This window comes from Brienomyrus brachyistius, chromosome 16 (assembly GCF_023856365.1).
Source record: "Brienomyrus brachyistius isolate T26 chromosome 16, BBRACH_0.4, whole genome shotgun sequence".
Classification (NCBI taxonomy): domain Eukaryota; kingdom Metazoa; phylum Chordata; class Actinopteri; order Osteoglossiformes; family Mormyridae; genus Brienomyrus; species Brienomyrus brachyistius.
This window is the reverse complement of record NC_064548.1, coordinates 5,080,711-5,103,996: the sequence shown is the minus strand read 5'-3', so window position 1 is coordinate 5,103,996 and position 23,286 is coordinate 5,080,711. Positions and strand designations below refer to the sequence as shown.

Here is a 23,286-nt window from a genome sequence, read left to right as displayed (position 1 = left end):
TAGTTATCCTAAGAGAAACTGGCAGGTCTTGTCTGCTGATTTGTGTTGAATCGTTGTCGAACTCCAATGAGTCAGCCACAAGAGAAAGTCACATTAGACACCCACATGCATTTTTAGCGTGAGGAAATTTTCTCTAGACAAATACAGACAACCAGGCTTCTTAGAAGTTAAATATGGCAGCGCTGGGATTCGAACCCACGCCTCCGAAGAGACTGGAGCCTTAATCCAGCGCCTTGGACCGCTCGGCCACACTACCCATGTTATTCCTTATTTTGCAGTTCGGCTCATATGAAGAACCTTTATATACAATAGTTATCCTAAGAGAAACAGGCATGTCATGTCTGCTGATTTGTGTTGAACCGCGGTCGAACTCCAATGAGTCGGCAACAAGAGAAAGTCACATTAGACACCCACATGCATTTTTAGTGTGAGGAAACTTTCTCTAGACAAATACAGACAACCAGGCTTCTTAGAAGTTAAACATGGCAGCGGTGGGATTCGAACCCACGCCTCCGAAGAGACTGGAGCCTAAATCCAGCGCCTTGGACCGCTCGGCCACACTACCCATGTTATTCCTTATTTTGCAGTTCGGCTCATATGAAGAACCTTTATATACAATAGGTATTCTAAGACAAACAGGCAGGTCTTGTCTGCTGATTTGTGTTGAACCGTGGTCGAACTCCAATGAGTCGGCAACATGAGAAAGTCACATTAGACACCCACATGCATTTTTAGTGTGAGGAAACTTTCTCTAGACAAATACAGACAACCAGGCTTCTTAGAAGTTAAACATGGCAGCGGTGGGATTCGAACCCACGCCTCCGAAGAGACTGGAGCCTAAGTCCAGCGCCATGGACCGCTCGGCCACACTACCCATGTTATTCCTTATTTTGCAGTTCGGCTCATATGAAGAACCTTCATATACAATAGTTATCCTAAGAGAAACAGGCAGGTCTTGTCTGCTGATTTGTGTTGAACCGCGGTCGAACTCCAATGAGTTGGCAACATGAGAAAGTCACATTAGACACCCACATGCATTTTTAGTGTGAGGAAACTTTCTCTAGACAAATACAGACAACCAGGCTTCTTAGAAGTTAAATATGGCAGCGGTGGGATTCGAACACACGCCTCCAAAGAGACTGGAGCCTAAATCCAGCGCCTTGGACCGCTCGGCCACACTACCCATGTTATTCCTTATTTTGCAGTTAGGCTCATATGAAGAACCTTTATATACAATAGTTATCCTAAGAGAAACAGGCATGTCATGTCTGCTGATTTGTGTTGAACCGCGGTCGAACTCCAATGAGTCGGCAACAAGAGAAAGTCACATTAGACACCCACATGCATTTTTAGTGTGAGGAAACTTTCTCTAGACAAATACAGACAACCAGGCTTCTTAGAAGTTAAACATGGCAGCGGTGGGATTCGAACCCACGCCTCCGAAGAGACTGAAGCCTAAATCCAGCGCCTTGGACCGCTCGGCCACACTACCCATGTTATTCCTTATTTTGCAGTTCGGCTCATATGAAGAACCTTTATATACAATAGGTATTCTAAGACAAACAGGCAGGTCTTGTCTGCTGATTTGTGTTGAACCGTGGTCGAACTCCAATGAGTCGGCAACATGAGAAAGTCACATTAGACACCCACATGCATTTTTAGTGTGAGGAAACTTTCTCTAGACAAATACAGACAACCAGGCTTCTTAGAAGTTAAATATGGCAGCGGTGGGATTCTAACACACGCCTCCAAAGAGACTGGAGCCTTAATCCAGCGGCTTGGACCGCTCGGCCACACTACCCAGGTCAGTCTTTGTTTTACAGTTCGGCTCATATGAAGAACCTTTATATACAATAGTTATCCTAAGAGAAACTGGCAGGTCTTGTCTGCTGATTTGTGTTGAATCGTTGTCGAACTCCAATGAGTCAGCCACAAGAGAAAGTCACATTAGACACCCACATGCATTTTTAGCGTGAGGAAATTTTCTCTAGACAAATACAGACAACCAGGCTTCTTAGAAGTTAAATATGGCAGCGCTGGGATTCGAACCCACGCCTCCGAAGAGACTGGAGCCTTAATCCAGCGACTTGGACCGCTCGGCCACACTACCCATGTCAGTCTTTGTTTTACAATTCGGCTCATATGAAGAAGCTTTATATACAATAGGTATCCTAAGAGAAACAGGCAGGTCTTGTACGCTGATTTGTGTTGAACCGCGGTCGAACTCCAATGAGTCGGCAACATGAGAAAGTCACATTAGACACCCACATGCATTTTTAGTGTGAGGAAACTTTCTCTAGACAAATACAGACAACCAGGCTTCTTAGAAGTTAAACATGGCAGCGGTGGGATTCGAACCCACGCCTCCGAAGAGACTGGAGCCTAAATCCAGCGCCTTGGACCGCTCGGCCACACTACCCATGTTATTCCTTATTTTGCAGTTCGGCTCATATGAAGAACCTTTATATACAATAGGTATTCTAAGACAAACAGGCAGGTCTTGTCTGCTGATTTGTGTTGAACCGTGGTCGAACTCCAATGAGTCGGCAACATGAGAAAGTCACATTAGACACCCACATGCATTTTTAGTGTGAGGAAACTTTCTCTAGACAAATACAGACAACCAGGCTTCTTAGAAGTTAAACATGGCAGCGGTGGGATTCGAACCCACGCCTCCGAAGAGACTGGAGCCTAAATCCAGCGCCTTGGACCGCTCGGCCACACTACCCGTATTATTTCTTATTTTGCAGTTCGGTTCATATGAAGAACCTTTATATACAATAGGTATTCTAAGACAAACAGTCAGGTCTTGTCTGCTGATTTGTGTTGAACCGTGGTCGAACTCCAATGAGTCGGCAACATGAGAAAGTCACATTAGACACCCACATGCATTTTTAGTGTGAGGAAACTTTCTCTAGACAAATACAGACAACCAGGCTTCTTAGAAGTTAAACATGGCAGCGGTGGGATTCGAACCCACGCCTCCGAAGAGACTGGAGCCTAAGTCCAGCGCCATGGACCGCTCGGCCACACTACCCATGTTATTCCTTATTTTGCAGTTCGGCTCATATGAAGAACCTTCATATACAATAGTTATCCTAAGAGAAACAGGCAGGTCTTGTCTGCTGATTTGTGTTGAACCGCGGTCGAACTCCAATGAGTTGGCAACATGAGAAAGTCACATTAGACACCCACATGCATTTTTAGTGTGAGGAAACTTTCTCTAGACAAATACAGACAACCAGGCTTCTTAGAAGTTAAATATGGCAGCGGTGGGATTCGAACACACGCCTCCAAAGAGACTGGAGCCTAAATCCAGCGCCTTGGACCGCTCGGCCACACTACCCATGTTATTCCTTATTTTGCAGTTCGGCTCATATGAAGAACCTTTATATACAATAGTTATCCTAAGAGAAACAGGCATGTCATGTCTGCTGATTTGTGTTGAACCGCGGTCGAACTCCAATGAGTCGGCAACAAGAGAAAGTCACATTAGACACCCACATGCATTTTTAGTGTGAGGAAACTTTCTCTAGACAAATACAGACAACCAGGCTTCTTAGAAGTTAAACATGGCAGCGGTGGGATTCGAACCCACGCCTCCGAAGAGACTGGAGCCTAAATCCAGCGCCTTGGACCGCTCGGCCACACTACCCATGTTATTCCTTATTTTGCAGTTCGGCTCATATGAAGAACCTTTATATACAATAGGTATTCTAAGACAAACAGGCAGGTCTTGTCTGCTGATTTGTGTTGAACCGTGGTCGAACTCCAATGAGTCGGCAACATGAGAAAGTCACATTAGACACCCACATGCATTTTTAGTGTGAGGAAACTTTCTCTAGACAAATACAGACAACCAGGCTTCTTAGAAGTTAAATATGGCAGCGGTGGGATTCTAACACACGCCTCCAAAGAGACTGGAGCCTTAATCCAGTGGCTTGGACCGCTCGGCCACACTACCCAGGTCAGTCTTTGTTTTACAGTTCGGCTCATATGAAGAACCTTTATATACAATAGTTATCCTAAGAGAAACTGGCAGGTCTTGTCTGCTGATTTGTGTTGAATCGTTGTCGAACTCCAATGAGTCAGCCACAAGAGAAAGTCACATTAGACACCCACATGCATTTTTAGCGTGAGGAAATTTTCTCTAGACAAATACAGACAACCAGGCTTCTTAGAAGTTAAATATGGCAGCGCTGGGATTCGAACCCACGCCTCCGAAGAGACTGGAGCCTTAATCCAGCGACTTGGACCGCTCGGCCACACTACCCATGTCAGTCTTTGTTTTACAATTCGGCTCATATGAAGAAGCTTTATATACAATAGGTATCCTAAGAGAAACAGGCAGGTCTTGTACGCTGATTTGTGTTGAACCGCGGTCGAACTCCAATGAGTCGGCAACATGAGAAAGTCACATCAGACACGCACATGCATTTTTAGTGTGAGAAAACTTTCTCTAGACAAATACAGACAATCAGGCTTATTAGAAGTTAAATATGGCAGCGGTGGGATTCGAACCCACGCCTCCAAAGAGACTGGAGCCTAAATCCAGCGCCTTGGACCGCTCGGCCACACTACCCATGTTATTCCTTATTTTGCAGTTCGGCTCATATGAAGAACCTTTATATACAATAGTTATCCTAAGAGAAACAGGCATGTCATGTCTGCTGATTTGTGTTGAACCGCGGTCGAACTCCAATGAGTCGGCAATATGAGAAAGTCACATTAGACACCCACATGCATTTTTAGTGTGAGGAAACTTTCTCTAGACAAATACAGGCAACCAGGCTTCTTAGAAGTTAAATATGGCAGCGGTGGGATTTGAACACACGCCTCCGAAGAGACTGGAGCCTAAATCCAGCGCCTTGGACCGCTCGGCCACACTACCCGTGTTATTCCTTATTTTGCAGTTCGGTTCATATGAAGAACCTTTATATGCAATAGGTATTCTAAGACAAACAGTCAGGTCTTGTCTGCTGATTTGTGTTGAACCGTGGTCGAACTCCAATGAGTCGGCCACAAGAGAAAGTCACATTAGACACCCACATGCATTTTTAGCGTGAGGAAATTTTCTCTAGACAAATACAGACAACCAGGCTTCTTAGAAGTTAAACATGGCAGCGGTGGGATTCGAACCCATGCCTCCGAAGAGACTGGAGCCTAAATCCAGCGCCTCGGACCGCTCGGCCACACTACCCATGTTATTCCTTATTTTGCAGTTCAGCTCATATGAAGAACCTTCATATACAATAGTTATCCTAAGAGAAACAGGCAGGTCTTGTCTGCTGATTTGTGTTGAACCGCGGTCGAACTCCAATGAGTCGGCAACATGAGAAAGTCACATTAGACACCCACATGCATTTTTAGCGTGAGGAAATTTTCTCTAGACAAATACAGACAACCAGGCTTCTTAAAAAACTTTGCATCAGTGCAAGGCACTAAATGGTTGTCCTGACTGTCTTAATGTTTCAGAGGTATGTTTAGGCGTAACAGGCAATGAACCAATGAGAATGAACCACCTCAGCTTTAGAAGGCAGCAGTGCATGAGCTACAGCGGATTGCTATTACAATGGTGCCTTTGCCTGCCAAGCCTGACCGGTTTTCATCTGTGAAAACAGACCTGCTCCTGCTGGAGCACATCATTTATGGGTGGACCACTGTTCCAGCTCAGCCTTCCAAGGTGAAACAGGTATGGGATGTAGCAGCGAGTATGTCCTCGTTTTCTGACATCAGCAGACCATCCGTTCAGTGCTGAAAGCGGTATAATGATGTCAGAAGACAGGGAAACCAGAAGGTCCCTGCTGAACCTGGTGTGTTTAAATATCCATGTGTTTGGAACGACTGAATGGTTTGGAGTCTGCAATCTCAGCAGCTGGAGCCAGAGTCTCAGATCTCCAGAGTGCAGCGCAAACTTAATGGTCCGCTTATGTGCAAGGCTACAATACATGTTCACCCACTCAGGACACGGTATGTTAATGGAGCAAAGCCTAGTAAGTTGATAGCGCTCAAGCTCCTTCAGTGCAACTCCTTTGCTACTATTTCATGTGTGAAATCCAAATATGGTACTATAACCAATAAAACTCATGAAATCAATGATTGCAAAAAATAAGGCTCCCAAGAATTCAAGCTGAAGTGTTGCAATATCCTATTGGCCACTGTTAGCCCATCCTCTGTTTCGTATGCTGTCCTTGGCCATGAAGTCTTCTCAACTCTATTACTCTATAAACTGTGATAATTTCGTTACTTTTAAAACATGGCAAGAACCCTGCTGATTGTTCCAGCTATCGTCACCTGTCCTTAATGAATTCAGATGTGAAGCTGCTAGAGAAGGTGTTAGCTTACCTTTAATCGATAATAGCTAAACTTATAAATCCTGAACAGGTCAGGTCAGGTCAGGGCGGAGAGTGTGTGCTGATGCAGCATGTCGCCACACCCACCACATGGGGAAACTCCTTGGGATCTCGGCTGGCGACCCCCCAGGCAGCCACACGGTCCAGTCCCACCCTCTGGAGATGGCCATCCATCTGCCGCAGCCATGTGTTACGTGGGCGTCCCCTCGGCCTGGTCCAGCCACTCAGGTTATCAGCAATGAGGATCCCATGAGCCGGATCATCCTCAGAGAAACACCATAGCGCCGTAACTGACGCTCCATCACAAAGCAGGTAACGTGCCTCATTCGGGACTCCTCTAGCAACTGCTCCTTCATCACAAAGTCAAACCAGCGATACCCAAGGATTCTCCAAAGAGACAGTACCTTACATTACAACAAGGAAGGAATAGTATTGGTCTCTCCAAGATTCTGAATTAAAAAAAAATAATCGACTTAATCTTACTGATGTAACCTGTATTATGTCATTACATATCTCGTTTTGATAATACAGTATATTGATACTCTGTAAACATTCAAAAATTGGTCCGTCTTGTTTCATTGTCACCCAAAAACTTCACAACTGTATCGAGAAAGGATCTGCAGCACTTCCACGTGCATCATAACAATTGTAACTGCATTTACAGTTTTGATTTGAACATTCAAAGCAGCTCAGTTCCGCAGTTTTCACCCTCCCTGAGGTTGATCCGGCTTTTATTTAAATTTTACTTTACACTGTAGAAGGTAACACTTGTTCTCTATTAAAATATATCAGGGTCCTTTACTTGTATGTCATTATCCTGTTAAATTAATTAAAATTATGAGTAATGGTCTCCTTTTACATGATATAATTCTAATACTAAGTTAGGTGAGTAAAGTGGACTTGTAACGTTGCATTGCTGGAGAGAAAAAGCCGAGTCGAGCTTTGCACATGTGCAGTGATGTAGCAGGAGTTTCCATTGACTAGAACCTTCCACGTGGACTTGGCAGTCTGGGAGCATAAGCTTTTCTAGGTAAGTTGTTCGACATGAATGTTTAAATTTATTAGGTTAAATTTCACAATTTACAATCGCATATTTACAGGTACAGGCAATAGCGTTGCCACAGCGTCATGTTAGGCCAAAGTTAACCCGCTACAAGTTTTAACGCTAGCTAACTTTAATGTTAGCTAGTTAACATGAACCTTAAACAGTGAAGTATGAAGTCATACAAAAAACAAAAAAGAAGGTGACATCTTACAGTCGTGTTCTACTTGCTCTCAAACATTTTTTGTTTTGATTCAGTTTGATAAAAAGCCAACGTGTAAAGCTGTTCATCTTTATGGACAAGAATCAAGAATCCACATTTGTCAATAGACTGACAGGTAACACATGAAGCTCTTTTCTTCTTAAATTATAATTCTTATTTGATAGACAAATGGTCAAAGTGGTCAAGGCTAAAACAAATTTAACCAAATAATAATACAAGGCTATGAGCACTAACAAAAACCTCTACTCTGAATGAATTACGAAGGGACGGATCTCAGAACATGCAGGAGATGACACACAGGCCAACTCAAAACTACATGTCATCCAAAATATACACGGCATGTAGGATGAAACAATAAACTGAACCTTTGGAACACTTGTTAGAGGACAAACATTTGGATTATTGCATGTTTAGGTATGTTTATAAGCCAACTTCTCAGTGGCTTCTAAAATTCAGACTCAGCATAGTCAAGTTTTAAAAGCAGCAAAAAGCCTGGAGAATTCTGAATATCAAACTCCATGTTTGTCTCAAAGTCACTGTATGATTCTAAGAGTGGCAGCTTTAGCGTATCTGCACAGGTCTTTGACATTGGGGAAAGATAATCAGTCAAAAACTGAATGCATGGTAGTGGTGTCATTCCTGCAAGTGGAAATGATGCTATAGCCCTCTGGCAAACATCAACACATCCTCTAAGGACAGGGCAGTCACTCGTTCTGAAAGGATAAGTCAGTCAATATAAGGGGGCACACTATGTAGTACAGAATGTTACTACGACAGGTCAGTGCCCTCTTTCTAAGGAACTTTTCCAATAGGAGTAATAAGAGCAACAGGACCTCGCCGAAATGAACAGCCGGCATTTATTTTCAAAAACAGATATAAACAAAGTGTACCTCTTTTAAGGCTTTTCCCCACAGTTGCAATTACAAAACATAACCGAAACATACAAAATATACTCGGAGCTCTTTCAAAACCCCAAAGCAAAATGTCCAATCCACCCGCGTAGTATACATTTGCTTTCAAGGTGAGATGAGGTCTCGGCGCTTATCTGTAACATGGGACGAAGGCACAAGGCACGGAAAGGTCCGCTTCGGTCGGCAGACGCTCCTCTTCAGTCTTCTCCTTCGTAGCCGCCGCTCGTCCGTCCGTCCGATCGACAAGTTTCCATCCAATGTAGAAAAAAAAACAAGCTACATAGCAGCGTAATACCCAATTATTCTCTCAAAATTAAGCTATCAGATCTGGAGAAAATCTTACTCGAAAACCCATATTCGTTGAACACACAGTAGTTTTGTTGGAGTTAGACTCCGCCGAGTCCGTTGATGAGGAAAGAGATGCATACGTGAGGCGAAGGATGGTTGTAAGTCCGCTCTCTTTATTCCTTGCACAGACCGCGATCCGGGAGCCGCTCAGATGCACAAACAGTACATACCCGAGGAAGCTCAAACTCTATTGTCTGTGTCTGGCTTATATAGCCCGTCTGGGGCGTCAGCAACCACTTCCCTTGTTAGGCCCAGTAGGTCAAGAGTAAGCATAATGTCACAACAACCCTGCAACACACACCTTCTGCTTTTTCTGCTACACCAGTCTAGGGTGAGGCCTCCTCCCCTGCCTGCCTGCAAGTTGGTTCCTATTTTTTAGTGTGACAAAGTTTAGCACAAAGCTTGGCCCCCCCTTCAATTTAGAATTAAAATTTACTAAACCTTATTGGCTGCATACTAGCATAACATTTCTCTCGGTTAATATGGCTTCAACCTGGCTTTCCGTAGCACTATAGTTAAGCTAAATTACGAAAAACGACAATTGGGTTTTCACAAATGTGATTATTACCTCAATTTTCCTCATTTATACAGCAACCATCTGAGTTAACAGCAAAATTAGGAATATGAACGTCATTAGATATACATCCTTTTCATGCTACGCCTGTGCAACATATAGTTTAAGACCATGCTAGCTAGTGTTGCACATAGCGATCACCAAATGAACTCACCGGAGAAAAGAAAACAATATCCCTGTCCGACTTTCTACGTATACTATGCTCAATGCTTAAAAAAAGAAACGGTTCGCTATTAAACATTGTTGTGCTATTTATTAGTTTCCTTCACATGAGCTAAATCTCCAACTCACTAACGTTCCACCGCTCGCGATATTATTTTTCTTCTTCTTCCCGCTCGCTTGTAACCGCAATACTGACCTCCTCCCTCAATACGACGCACTGCCATCTACTGGACAGGAAGATCTGAACAAACCTAAAAGTGACATAGAATTCAGATATATAACCAAAATCAATGAACCATTTTTATAGGCTGCTTTAAGTGGATCACATCAACATTTACTGTGTTTTAGTGTCTTTAATATGTATATGGTCTGAACATGCTTTCCAAATCTGCAGCAGTCAGCTTCTTAGCAGAGTGGTACAAGACCGGAACTAACACACTTGAATGCTGTTGCAGCGCGGTCAAAAACTGCAGAGTTGAAAGTCCATCTTTGAATCTATAAGGAGAAATGATCTTGTAACAGTTTACTGGATTTAAAGATCAAACGAACTATGAAATGCAACAAATCTACAGAACACATATGGAACCAATTTACCAAAATGTCTTTAAAGTCCCTACAGACAAGTCTATGCTTTAATTTTTAGAGATAAGGTTTGATTGCATAGATAAACTATGGAAGTGTTTTAAGAAAACCGAGCCTCTTCTGTGAATGTGACGCACACAAGAATTTTGTGACAATTTGTGTGTTTAATGGGCATTTTGTTCAAAAGCAATACTAGAATTGCTATTCCATTGTTTACCGCTAGAGGGGGTTATAGCCTAACGGGAACATTAGTTGAAGTTTCGCGGGATTTTCTATAGACAAAGAAACGTCTGGTTTATGTTGTCTGGGCCATGCAAGTGTGTCATTCAGTTTGTACATCTGAAAAAGGCTCTTTCTTGAACAGGTCTTTTTATGAGCATCTGATGACATTTAGGCAACTTTCTGAATATTATTAATCTGAATAAAAAATAGCACATGCAATATGCACGTATAAATATGGCATTTTATTATTTGTTTTCCCCATTACTCGGTCAGCTCTGAAACTAGCCTACTATTGGTAAAACGGACATGACTGAGTGATCTCAATTTTGTAATTAACATAACAACTAATAACAATACAATATGTCTTGGTTGGTTTTAGCTGTTTTAAGTGTGTTCATGTCTTCTTCCCAGAAAATGCTACTAAGGATGATCAGCGTATTGCCCATGCTGCTGGACTTTGCAAAAAATTGGTGGGACATTTCTCACACGACTGGAAGCAGAAGGTGGCACTGAAAGAAGCACAACAAGAGCATAACCTCCCAGAGCATTTACTCATCACAGAATGCAAAACCAGGTGGGGCTCAAGGCAAAAGATGATGGAGAGGGTCTTGGAGCAGCGGCAGGCCCTATCTGATGTCCTCTTGGCAGAGCGTAAAACACGGCATCTGGTTCCCTCATGGCAGGACCTAGATGTGCTTGAGTCTGTAACCTTGGCGTTACACGCTTTGCAAGAATTCACTGATGCTCTTTCCGGGGAAAGCTATGTAAGTGTTTCATATGTTAAACCTGTACTTCATCTTTTGAAGACCTCATTTCAAAGGTAGATGACTCTGATTTAACCAAAACTATAAAAGCAAATATCTTGGATTATATGATTACAAAGTATGATGACGCAGCAACACAAGAACTACTGGACATTGCATCTTTCATTGACTCCAGGTTCAAGGGCAACTACATTAGCAAAGAAAAAGTCAAAGACATCAAGACAAGGGTGATGTCAGAAATGGAAGAAACAGCACAGAAAGTAATTAGGTTACACATTTTATGACATGCCCGAATACTGTAATGGCATGTTGCATTATCTGAATGTGGATGGAACATATCTATTTTTTTATTGTATTCTAAACTGCCTCTCTGTTTTAGGAGGGAACACTTTCTGACAACACTGAGGCCCAAAGCATGGATCCACCAAGTGACAAGAAGGCAAAGCGATCACTGGGCAGTTTGCTGAAAACAAATCCAGGCTCCACTCCCACTCCATCTTCCATGCAGCTGGGGCAAGCTGTTGAAGCTGAACTGAACAGCTACTTGCTGTCCCCGACCATTGACAGTGAGGCAGACCCTTTGCCTTGGTGGAAACTCCACTAGGTCACCTACCCAAAGCTAAGCAAACTAGCTCAAAAATATCTTTGTATACCTGCCACTAGCTCACCCTCTGAGAAGCTCTTTAGCACATCAGGGAATGTGGGCCCTTGTGAAAAAATAGTATGCCATTAACATATTTAAGCACACCCTATTTAGAGAATACTTCTATCAGACTTTTTTGACCCAGCTTTAAGTATATTTAATATACTAAAGTTGTGATAATGATATTAATTTAATATATTAAAAATATATTCAGTGTATTGACTTCATACTTTTTTGACCGAGCTTATTTCATACTTAAATATACTTTAAATATATTTAATGGAATGTACTTTTAAACGTACTTGTAAGATGCTGCAAATATATTGCCCATATACTATTTACATGATATGTAAGCATTAATAGTCTAATTTTACTGCAATTTAAATGTTTCTGCATTCTACTACAGACATTAAGTATGCATATTAATATGGAAGAGTTATTCCGTTAAAACTGGGAAGAAAACTCGAGACAACATTAACAAAAGTTTTTTTATTATGTGTATCAACCACAACATATAAATCAAACCAACAAAAGAACAATCAGCATCAACACTTTACTTGCTGTTTGTTTGTTTTGCAAAGCTCTCGTTATTGCACTTTCTCCTCAAGATATTCTTCACCTCTTGGGAAGAGGTCCCTGGGAATTGTGCGATGATGCAATCTGTTGATAAAATTTCAGATCACTTTTACTGAACCAGACAAATGGTGAGCATTACTGTAAATCAAGAGTTTCAAATGAAGGCAAACCAAAAATTTGAAATCTCATCTGCAAAACCCGTGTGTACGCAGGTTACCCTTTGCTCACAACCAGTCCCCTAATTAGAGTTGCAATAGTAACCTGCACACACAAAGGGGCTTTCTGGACATCCCTTCCCTAACATCTGCATAATGTAATTCCACACATCATTGGAGCGATCAGGAGTTTGGTTGAGATCCCTCTCTTTTCACATTTATAAAGCTTTTCTAAAGTTTCAGTGCCATAGAACTGATATGATTGAGAATAGATTTGTTTAAAAGACATAATAAATCTTTGCGGAAATGCAAACTTTACAAAAATTACTAAACTAATGGGCAACTTGCCTAAATTGTGCACAGAACATACCTATTAATGCTTCGACCTTTTCAGGGTCCAGCTAGTCTTTCTCTGGCAGGTCCTTATGATTGCTTGCATGCTTCCCTGTGATCGATGAGGATGCCAATGTCTCCTTCCCGAAAAGCAGTAGTGCCAGCTCTTGTGTATAAAGTGACATCCTGGTTTTGCTCAAACGATCAAAGAGCCTTTTCTGGACTTGAATGCTGGAGTTAGGCAATGTTACCTGAAAGTAAAATGTTATGCTTAATTTTTCTTTATGATTAACTTCCTTTTAGTCATGTACTTCAGACCTACAATACCATGTCCAACAAAGGTTAAGATGCTGCGTAAAACATAATATGGGTAACCTATCTATGTGCTAATTAACAATATTTCCCATCTTTAGAACTTATCATATAAGGATAGCGGACCTTTATTATAACCATTAATGTTTTGAAAATGAGAAGTAATACAAAAATTACCAACTTGCCATTTTTGCTCATTTAATGCAATGTACAAACATTTACACTTGTTTGATGTTTACAAAATTTCTCAGTTGATGTACATGCTTATTTAATTTTGTTTCATTGGTACAGAACTAGGGCGGCATGGTGGTGCAGTGGTTAGGACTGTTGCCTCACACCTCTGGGACCCGGGTTCGGGTCTCCGCCTGGATCACATGTGTGTGGAGTTTGCATGTTCTCCCCATGTCGTCGTGGGGTTTCCTCTGGGTACTCTGGTTTCCCCCCACAGTCCAAAAACATGCTGAGGCTAATTGGAGTTGCTAAATTGCCCATAGGTGTGAATGGTGTGTGAGTGTGCCCTGCGATGGGCTGGCCCCCCATCCTGGGTTGTTCCCTGCCTCGTGCCCATTGCTTCTGGGATAGGCTCCGGATCCCCCGCGACCCAGTAGGATAAGCGGTTTGGAAAATGGATGGATGGTACAGAACTAATACCAATCTACCATGCCAGGAACCGTACCAAATTGAAAGTTCTGGTAGTGAACCAACCACCGAATACACAATAGTAGCTACAGCATTTGTGATTATGTAACCCATCCATGTAGGAGCAGTAGGGAATGCAGCGGCAGTAGTGATGTGGGACGATACCTTGATCAGCGCCACATTACTAGCCTAGGAATTGAACTAGCAACCCTGTGATCACAAGAACAACTCCCTAACCGTTAGGCTACCACTGCCCATCACCAGCTGATGTGAGGCAAAGACTGTTTCTGTTCTTTCAGCATCCTGCTTGCCTCACCTGGAGTATTATGTGGATAACCTTAGCTGAATATCATGTAGAAGTGGGCTATGCTCTTTGAAATCTAATACTCCTGATGCATCAAACAAGGATAGCTATATAAACTGAAAGAAAGTTAGTTAAATGAATAATTAAAATTTTAAAATATGACAATAACATGAGTTAGATGCAGTTACTGCCTATTTTGTAAGGAACTATTAAAGGTCATCTGCAATCTGTAACAAAATAATTACAAGAAAGGGCTTAATACCATGACTGGTGAACTTGCTGAAGCTGCTGTACCAGAGCTTGAAGGTCCTGCTGATTCGCTGCTTGGAGTGCTCCAGCTGGGGGGTGTGGCCAGCCAGTGGTAATTTTGACACTACGTCTTTTAGGGTTTTGACAATTGCAGGTAGCTCTGAAGAGAAATGGTGTTTTGCAATGTTTTGGTTAGTGCTGTGTATGAAGGTGAATATTTCATTTAAATACATAGAATTAATATAAAGTCATATGCTATTTCATAAATATGCTACTGAACATGCATAACTTTGAGCATCACCAACAACGCTTTGTGCCTTCTGTGGTAACAATACAAAATTATTGGATGATTTATATTTGAACCATAAAGCCATTTACAGACCTGCCAACCATAGGAAATTTTTTTGAGTACCACAACGGTGGCACTCTCGCAGACTCACACTCGCTTGGTGGGCATGACCGGAGTGCACAAGTGATGACTTTAGTTGGGGGCAAGAGCGTAAATTTGGTTTTGATATTGGTGGGGGACATATAAATCTAACACCCACCTAAACCCACCCCCCATAAGCTTATCAACACTATAATCATTGGATATTGGTGGGGACATGTCCATGTTAATTCTACACCCTTGGTTGGAGGGGCAGCAATTTATGACTGGCAGGATGCTCGGCCAATCATTTCATGTGTTTTTCTTTTACCACAATTAAAACAGTTAATATGCATGTGATGGTTGTATGTACCATAGAAAACATACCTTTAAGAGCCTTTATGGTCTCCATGTCAAGACAACAGCTGGCACTTTGGGTTGTACTTGGTTTGATATAGCCGTCATCCTCTGAATCACTTACCAACTAAAATAAAAAGAAAAGAAAACATTAAGTTGTTACCTTTCTCAGTCTTCAGACGAGTGCGGGTATCCACTAATGTGCAGAGCCATAGAACTCTGGAAGCATGTTTGGGAAACCCTGGGAAGAAGGCTGCACACTGCACTATATTATGTGCTGTAAAGTTAGTTAATAAATGCAAATTTATAATTTACTGACAAATAAACTTGTATTTGTATTGAACAGCTTTCATTTATAATTCAACAAAATATATTCTTACCAGGCGTTTTGACATACTCCTTTGACGTCGGGCACAGTCACTTTCTTCAGAATCATAACACACCTCTGTGGGAATTACAGACCTTTTTTTCCGAATTTCTTTCTTTAGCCTTTCTGCCATTGCAATGGCAGCATCCTTGTTTAGGGTGGGGTTCTTTTCCTATATTCAAATTAAAATGGTCAGGGTTAAAAATGGTAAAAAAATATATATATTTATTTTATAACATGAATGCATTTTTGCAATAATAACATATGGTACTGGTAATTTGATTACACTTCCAGTAAATAACATTGTTTTACAACTACCAGATCATTTGCATTTACCATGCCTTCAATGGTTGGAAACATTTCAGAGTTTCACATTTCTGACAAATCTAACAATAGTGATTGTTTGCTTACCTTCTTTTTTTCATTGACATTTTCAACAAGAAATCTGCTATTTACTTTTCTCTGTCTCTTCACATTCACAGTACTCCAAATATCCTCTCCACGAATGAACTTGTCTCTTTTTTCAGCCATGATTTTCCAGTCATCTGTAATAACGACATTAAAGAAGGATAATGCACACTATTTAGCATATGCACCTTTACTGTACAGTTGCACCGATTGCATTTTTCTTGGCCATTCTGTTTTTTGACCTGCCAATGTGTTTCGATTGTGCTGTTAGTTTTCTAACTTGTTAAAATGAAATGAAAAATTTTGCAGTTTAGCACACTCCATGCACTTTTATCTCAAAGCAATGAGCTAACGTAGACTCGGTGGCAAATTTAGACATGGACAACAGACATGCTAACCGCATCTACTAGCTACTAAACCAGACTAATGTAATTATTATTAACTAGACAAACTAGTGTAATTAATCTTCAGATTAGCTTACCTCCAAGAAGCAATATCTTTGCAGCAATACCGAGTTCTTTCTTCCCGCCTTTTTTTGATGGCCAAAGAACTTCCACCCAACCGTCTTCAGACTCTAAATCGGGGCATTTTGTAACCTGGGTTATGTCCTTCTTGTCTGATTTGTCTACAATATCTAAGCGTTCCACCTCTACAGACCTATCCTGAAAATAAAATAATGCTAAATTGTATTTTGCAGACATCTATGCCGCTATGCGTTGCTTATTAATTAGCAGAGAACAATCTGGTAAATCAAGGAACTAATTGCACACCTTTTTACCGATTATCAGTTTGAAAAATTGCATTGTCGCGCTGTCATTGGTCACACTTGGCGCGCAAGCGCTGCTTAGATCAGCCAATGGAAAAGACGTTTGCTGGTTTAATATTCTATTACCATCGTGACATATAATATTTAGTGTTAATAGCAAGTTGCCTGATCCTCAAAATATAGACGATGAAGTGTTACGATAACTTGCGTTCATAGTGGGGTACCGCAGGGTTCGATTTTAGGACCACTATTGTTCCTAATTTACATAAATGATATGGATACCAATATATACAGTAAACTGGTGAAATTTGCAGATGACACCAAGGTGGGTGGTGTAGCAGATACTGAATTAGTGGCTCAGCAGCTACAGCGGGATCTTGATTTAATTAGTGACTGGGCCGATACCTGGCAGATGAAATTTAACGTCGATAAATGTAAGGTACTCCATCTAGGGAGCAGAAATATAAAGTACAGGTATTTCATGGGTGTCACTGAAATAAAGGTAGCTGATCATGAGAAAGACCTTGGTGTGTATGTTGATGCTTCCATGTCCCATTCTCGCCAGTGTGGGGAAGCAATAAAAAAGGCCAATAGGATGTTGGGGTATATCTCCAGGTGTGTGGAGTTTAAGTCAAGGGAGGTAATGCTAAGATTATACAATTCCTTGGTGAGACCTCACCTAGAATATTGTGTGCAGGTTTGGTCACCATATCTTAAAAAGGACATTGTGGCCTTAGAAAAGGTGCAGCGTAGGGCCACAAAAATGATTTCTGGTCTTAGAGGAATGTCATATGAGGAACGGTTACTTGAGCTAAATCTGTTCAGTCTCAAGCAAAGGAGACTGAGGGGGGACATGATCCGGGTATATAAGATTCTAACAGGTTTGGATGCTGTTCAACCAAATAGTTACTTCAGCATTAGTTTAAATACACGAACTCGTGGCTATAGGTGGAAATTAGCGGGAGAACACTTCAAGCTGGATTTAAGGAAGCACTTCTTTACACAGCGTGTAGTCGGAGTATGGAATAGCCTTCCTGATAATGTAGTGCAAGCTGAATCCTTGGGTTCCTTTAAATCAGAGCTAGATAAGATTTTAACGACTCTGAGCTATTAGTTTAGTTCTCCCCAAGCGAGCTTGATGGGCCGAATGGCCTCCTCTCGTTTGTATAGTTCTTATGTTCTTATGATACTGATAATCAGATGTAACTTGCAGATTCTGATTTTCTCTTGAATTTTTATATTCATAAACATCAATATCTGAGGATGGATGAATGGTGTGAGAATGGCAAAAAAAGAGGAAGATATAAGAGATTCTTGGAGGAGGATGATTCGCGAGTACCGATAAAGACTAAATACAGACGCAAGGTGACAAAGGTATTACATCTGAGTTAATTAGCAATTTCATTTATTATACTGTGTAATGTTACTGAATATTTAAGATAATTCCATGTTTTGTTCTGGAGGTACAACAGACTAACAAGACCCATTATAATGATATAAACCGGTTCCGGTTCCGGTTGAGTGAACGCTGGCGCGTTTTTGCTGCCGCTGCTCACCGGTATTCTTATTTTTAATTTTATTTTTAAATATTTTTAGTAAACACCTTTTATCTATTTATATTTTCTGACACTACTGGCGGATTTTGCAAGAGTTTGAGTATTGGGCCTAGTTTAACCTACCGGTTTGTTTTGGCTGCGGTCTCCCACGGACTACAATATCTGACGGATTCATTTTACCTGGCTGCCTGGTTTTCCGGCGTCTTCCCCTGTGATGTTGTCTGGTAGGACTTGTGTACTGTTCGTGTTTGCCTGGACTCTCATGTCGTTGGTCCATCGACCTGGTTTTGGCCTTTACCAGTATACAGCTGATGCGCTCCTCCGACTTCGCTTTCACCTGGCTACTCTACCGCCGGCTGTGCTTCATCCTTACACGGACATCGCATTTTTCCCTCGCCGAAAGTATATTCATCGGGGCTCTCGCCGGAACTTTCATTATGACAACGCCAAGCCAATACAATCTTTCTGGTCCACTTCTCGTTGTTCTCCACTGAACTCTGACCGGGCTGTTAACCACAGTGTATTAGCCAGCCTGGCCAGGTCGGCTAACACTTTCGCCAAATCTGATAGCACCTGTGTCAACTTCGGTCTGCTTAACATCCGCTCGCTTACGAGCAAGGGACATCTCGTTCAAGACCTCCTCACCGACCGTAAGTTTGATTTTTTCTGTTTGACTGAAACGTGGCAGCAGCCCAAAGATTTCTCCCAGCTCAACGACTCCACTCCCCCGGGGTTTGTTTACACCTGTCAACCTAGGGAGTCCGGCCGTGGTGGAGGTCTTGCGGTAATCTATCGTGAGAATTGGAAAGTTCGGTCGTTGTCGGTACCTATCTTTAGTTCTTTTGAATCCGTTGTTTGTCAACTCTCGGGACCTGTTCCAACTGTTGTAGTTGCTATGTACCGTCCTCCAAAGCCAAATTCTGATTTCATAAGTGACTTTGCCGATCTGTTGACCCACTTGGCTACTATTTCTCCTAATATAATACTCCTGGGTGATTTCAACATACATATGGACAACAGTAATCATCCTCTCACCATAAACTTTTCATCCTGCCTCGACAGTTTTGGTTTCAATCAATATATAAACTTTCCCACTCATACTAAGGGCCATACTTTGGACTTAGTTTGCTGCTCTGGATTAACTCCTTTCAACTGTAAGGCTGACGAACTGCCAATCACTGATCATCTGTTACTCTCTTTTAATGTTAAAATGACCCTTTCTGTATTAAAGAATCCTCGCACCATTTCTTACCGTAACATCAAACAAATTAATTCTGACACCCTTTCTGTTGCTTTTTCAAGTATTTTGCATTTCAATAACTTGCTCACTTTAGATGATTTGGTTTCTCATTATAACAGTAGTCTTAATAGTATTTTAAATTCTGTTGCTCCTATAAAAATCAAATCTGTATTATTTTCTCAGTCAGCACCCTGGTATACAGCTGAACTCAGGCTTATGAAAGCAAAGGGTCGACAGCTTGAACGTCTGTATAAAAGAACTGGTCTCACAATCCATAAAGAAATGTATAATAATCATATTTCATATTATAAGGAATGCATTAATCAAACCAAATCTACTTATTTTACTAACATTGTCTGTTCAAATGAAGATTCTACTAAATCACTGTTTTCACTGCTTAACTCTACTTTCAAGCCACCAGATTCTCTACCTATTCACCTCTATTCATCTTCCTTTTGTGACTCTCTAATGTTATTTTTCATTAACAAAATTCACAAAATCCATCAAGACTTGGTTCCTGATGTTTTTTGTAGTACCTCTCCTGAAATTATGTTGCCATTACATTGTTTTTCTGCTTTTCAGCTTCCCTCTGTTTCTGATATTTCAGATCTTATCTGTAAGTCAAAATCCTCCACCTGTCAGCTAGACCCCATTCCTACACCTCTAGTCAAAGCCTGTCTACCCTCTCTGCTTCCCATTATTTTTGCAATCATTCATTCTTCACTAACCACTGGAACCGTTCCTGTTTCTTTCAAAACTTCTGCTATCACCCCAGTATTGAAAAAAACAGGTCTTGATCCTAATCATTTTGATAATTTCCGCCCTATCTCAAATTGACCATTCCTTTCAAAAATTCTTGAAAAAATAGTTGCAACCCAGATTCATTCTCACTTAACTAATAACAATTTATATGAACAGTTTCAGTCCGGTTTTCGCCCTCTCCATAGCACTGAAACAGCACTCATAAAAATAACCAATGACCTTCTTATGGCAGCTGACTCTGGGTTTCTTACCATTCTTATTCTCCTTGATCTGAGCGCAGCCTTTGACACTATCTCTCACTCTGTTCTTCTTAGTAGGTTAATCTCCATTGGTCTCTCCCATACACCATTAGATTGGTTTAAATCATATTTGTCTGACCGCACTCAGTTTATTCAGCTTAAATCTTTCACTTCTCAGCCTTCCCCTGTTGCCACTGGTGTCCCCCAGGGATCTGTTCTGGGGCCCCTCCTCTTCATTATTTACCTTCTTCCTCTTGGTCATATCTTCCGTAAATATAATATTCATTTTCACTGCTATGCCGACGACACCCAGCTTTATTTGTCTACTAAACCTGATTCCACTCTTCCTCCACCTTCCCTTAGCCTCTGTTTAGCTGAACTTAAATCATGGTTTTCTTCAAACTTTCTTAAACTTAATAGTACTAAAACAGAGTTTCTTCTAGTAGGCTCCAAATCAACAATATCCAAAACTAATTGTTTTCCCATTGCCATAGATGACTCTTTGGTTTCCCCGTCCCCACATGTGAAAAGCCTTGGTGTCATACTAGATAGCACTTTATCTTTTAATTCACATATCAATAATATCACTCGGTCTGCATATTTTCATCTGCGCAACATTAATCGTCTCCGTTCCTCTCTCACCCCACACGCCACCGCCATTCTTGTCCATAGTCTTGTCACTTCCCGTATCGATTACTGTAATTCACTTTTATTTGGTCTTACTCAAAAATCCATCAATAAGCTCCAACTTGTCCAGAACTCTGCTGCTCGCATTATCACCAGGACCCCTTCTATCCACCACATCACTCCTGTTCTGCAGCAGCTTCACTGGCTACCAGTTAAATATCGCATCAATTTCAAAATCCTCCTGTATACATTTAAGGCCATACACCACCTCTCCCCTCCATATTTGTCTGATTTGGTTCAGGTCGCCATTCCATCTCGCTGCCTCAGATCCTCTTCCTCTCTTCTTCTCTCTGTCCCTTCCCACCGTCTTGCCACTATGGGGAGCAGGGCTTTCTGCTGCTCTGCTCCCCGGCTCTGGAATTCGCTTCCTCCCGACATTACTAACATTACTTCTCTTCCTCTGTTTAAATCTAGACTCAAAACTCACTTGTTTAAAACTGCTTATTCCATATAACCATTTTTTGAATCTGTCTTCTTATTTTGGATTGTTTTTTAAGGATTATGTTAATTATCTCCTTTTATGTTTGTTTTATCATTTGTTGTGTACAGTGCCCTTGAGTGTCTTGAAAGGCGCTTTTAAATAAAATGTATTATTATTATTATTATTATTATTATAAGTCATATATTGAATCCGGAATCCCTATTCCTAGGAAAAGTGCTTACAGGAAAAAACAAAGCAACGTAAGTCTTATTTTTAAAATGTACCGACTTGTTATATTTATTCAAAGTGAAATCATTTAAATATGTATTGTATAATATAAATTTGACTGAATTAGTGGTGTATGTGAAACATTAAAACGTGTTTTTTTAGCGCTCAGTTGAGCATTCTGAAACAGCTAATGAATCTGAGCAAGAAGGTGTGGGATTTCTTGGACAAGAGACAAAGCAACTGAAGGTAAATAAAATACATTTAAGATAAGTAGATATTCTGCATGAATGGAAACATATAATAGTCTGACTGTACATTTTAAGATTTCAGATGAATTATTTGAAGCCCATGGCCCTGATGTACATGATGAAAATCAAACAGATGTCGTACAGTTACAGGAAGAAAAATGCACATTAGTAAGTGTCACGATCGGGTATAAGCAGGTAGGCGATCGTGCAGGCAAGGCGTGCAAGGAGCAAGCGGACAGGTAAAAACGGGGCAAAACGGGAGTTTAATTGGGAAGCGTGGACGGGGAAACATCTCACGCATACAAACATCAATGACAGACACTGGACTCAGGTAAGACACGGACTGAAATACACAGGACTGAGCAAATTAACTAGATACAGCTGGGTACAATCGGGAGAAAACACGTGGGTAATCAGGGGGCGTGGCACACAGGAGGAGCGGACGAGCCGGGCATGACAGAACCCCCCCCCAAAGGCGCGCTTCACCGGGCGCGCCAAGGAAGGGGGCGACGGACGGGACGAGGCAAAACAGGACCTGAAAAACAAAATCAACGCAGGACGGGAAACAAGACCGAGGCACAGAACAGAGCGAGGGACAAGACAAAAGACAAAACCTGACAGAGGGTCGGGAAAGCAGATAGGCAAACCAGGAAGGGAGACACAGAAGGAACGGGCGGAACAATGGGGCCAGGAGTGCAAGGCGGGTACACCGGGGCACAAGGAACAGAGACGGGCGGAACGAAAGGGCGAGCAGAAAACGAAGGGGCAGAGACAGGCGGGACAAAGGCAGGGGCGTAGGGAGACAAGGAGGGGGAACTAAGGGGAGCCCGAGGGAGACCCAGCGGCCGACAGGGGGCGACCGGAGGGGCCGCAGGCGACAGCCGACCCGGAGGGCTTGAACATATCCTAAGGTTGTTTAATGAACATTTCCCAGGACTGGTGCCTTCAACAGTTTATCTCTTTCACAAAGCATATGGAGAGTATGGACATTATGAACCTCATTTCTACTGTTCCTCCTGTTCAGGCTATATTGGGATGAGTCACAATAGTCCAAAGCATTGTATTTTGTGTAGGGCTGAATTTAATGTCAATGAAAGCCTATTGAACGGCTCGTATTTTCTGGTTCTTAACTTGGCGTCACAAATTATGGATGTTTTAGAAAATCCTAATCTTTCATGGCGCAAAAAAGTCAGATCAGAAGGTAAACTTTGTGATATACAATATGGAATGGAATATCAAAAACTTGTA

At 41.6% G+C, this 23,286-nt stretch overlaps 10 non-coding genes across 10 annotated transcripts; all 10 read right to left on the bottom strand.

Annotated features, from left to right (window-relative positions):
- Positions 1-483: 483 nt before the first annotated feature.
- On the bottom strand, positions 484-565 carry trnal-uag (transfer RNA leucine (anticodon UAG)). Its single transcript has one exon. It is a non-coding gene; the product is annotated as a tRNA-Leu (tRNA).
- A 227-nt stretch (positions 566-792) lies between these two features.
- On the bottom strand, positions 793-874 carry trnal-uag (transfer RNA leucine (anticodon UAG)). Its single transcript has one exon. It is a non-coding gene; the product is annotated as a tRNA-Leu (tRNA).
- Positions 875-1,101: 227 nt separating this feature from the next.
- On the bottom strand, positions 1,102-1,183 carry trnal-uag (transfer RNA leucine (anticodon UAG)). Its single transcript has one exon. It is a non-coding gene; the product is annotated as a tRNA-Leu (tRNA).
- Positions 1,184-1,410: 227 nt separating this feature from the next.
- trnal-uag (transfer RNA leucine (anticodon UAG)) lies at positions 1,411-1,492 on the bottom strand. Its single transcript has one exon. It is a non-coding gene; the product is annotated as a tRNA-Leu (tRNA).
- Positions 1,493-2,337: 845 nt separating this feature from the next.
- trnal-uag (transfer RNA leucine (anticodon UAG)) lies at positions 2,338-2,419 on the bottom strand. Its single transcript has one exon. It is a non-coding gene; the product is annotated as a tRNA-Leu (tRNA).
- Positions 2,420-2,646: 227 nt separating this feature from the next.
- On the bottom strand, positions 2,647-2,728 carry trnal-uag (transfer RNA leucine (anticodon UAG)). The gene has a single exon. It is a non-coding gene; the product is annotated as a tRNA-Leu (tRNA).
- Positions 2,729-2,955: 227 nt separating this feature from the next.
- trnal-uag (transfer RNA leucine (anticodon UAG)) lies at positions 2,956-3,037 on the bottom strand. The gene has a single exon. It is a non-coding gene; the product is annotated as a tRNA-Leu (tRNA).
- Positions 3,038-3,264: 227 nt separating this feature from the next.
- trnal-uag (transfer RNA leucine (anticodon UAG)) lies at positions 3,265-3,346 on the bottom strand. The gene has a single exon. It is a non-coding gene; the product is annotated as a tRNA-Leu (tRNA).
- A 227-nt stretch (positions 3,347-3,573) lies between these two features.
- On the bottom strand, positions 3,574-3,655 carry trnal-uag (transfer RNA leucine (anticodon UAG)). Its single transcript has one exon. It is a non-coding gene; the product is annotated as a tRNA-Leu (tRNA).
- Positions 3,656-4,500: 845 nt separating this feature from the next.
- Positions 4,501-4,582, bottom strand: trnal-uag (transfer RNA leucine (anticodon UAG)). Its single transcript has one exon. It is a non-coding gene; the product is annotated as a tRNA-Leu (tRNA).
- Positions 4,583-23,286: the final 18,704 nt, after the last annotated feature.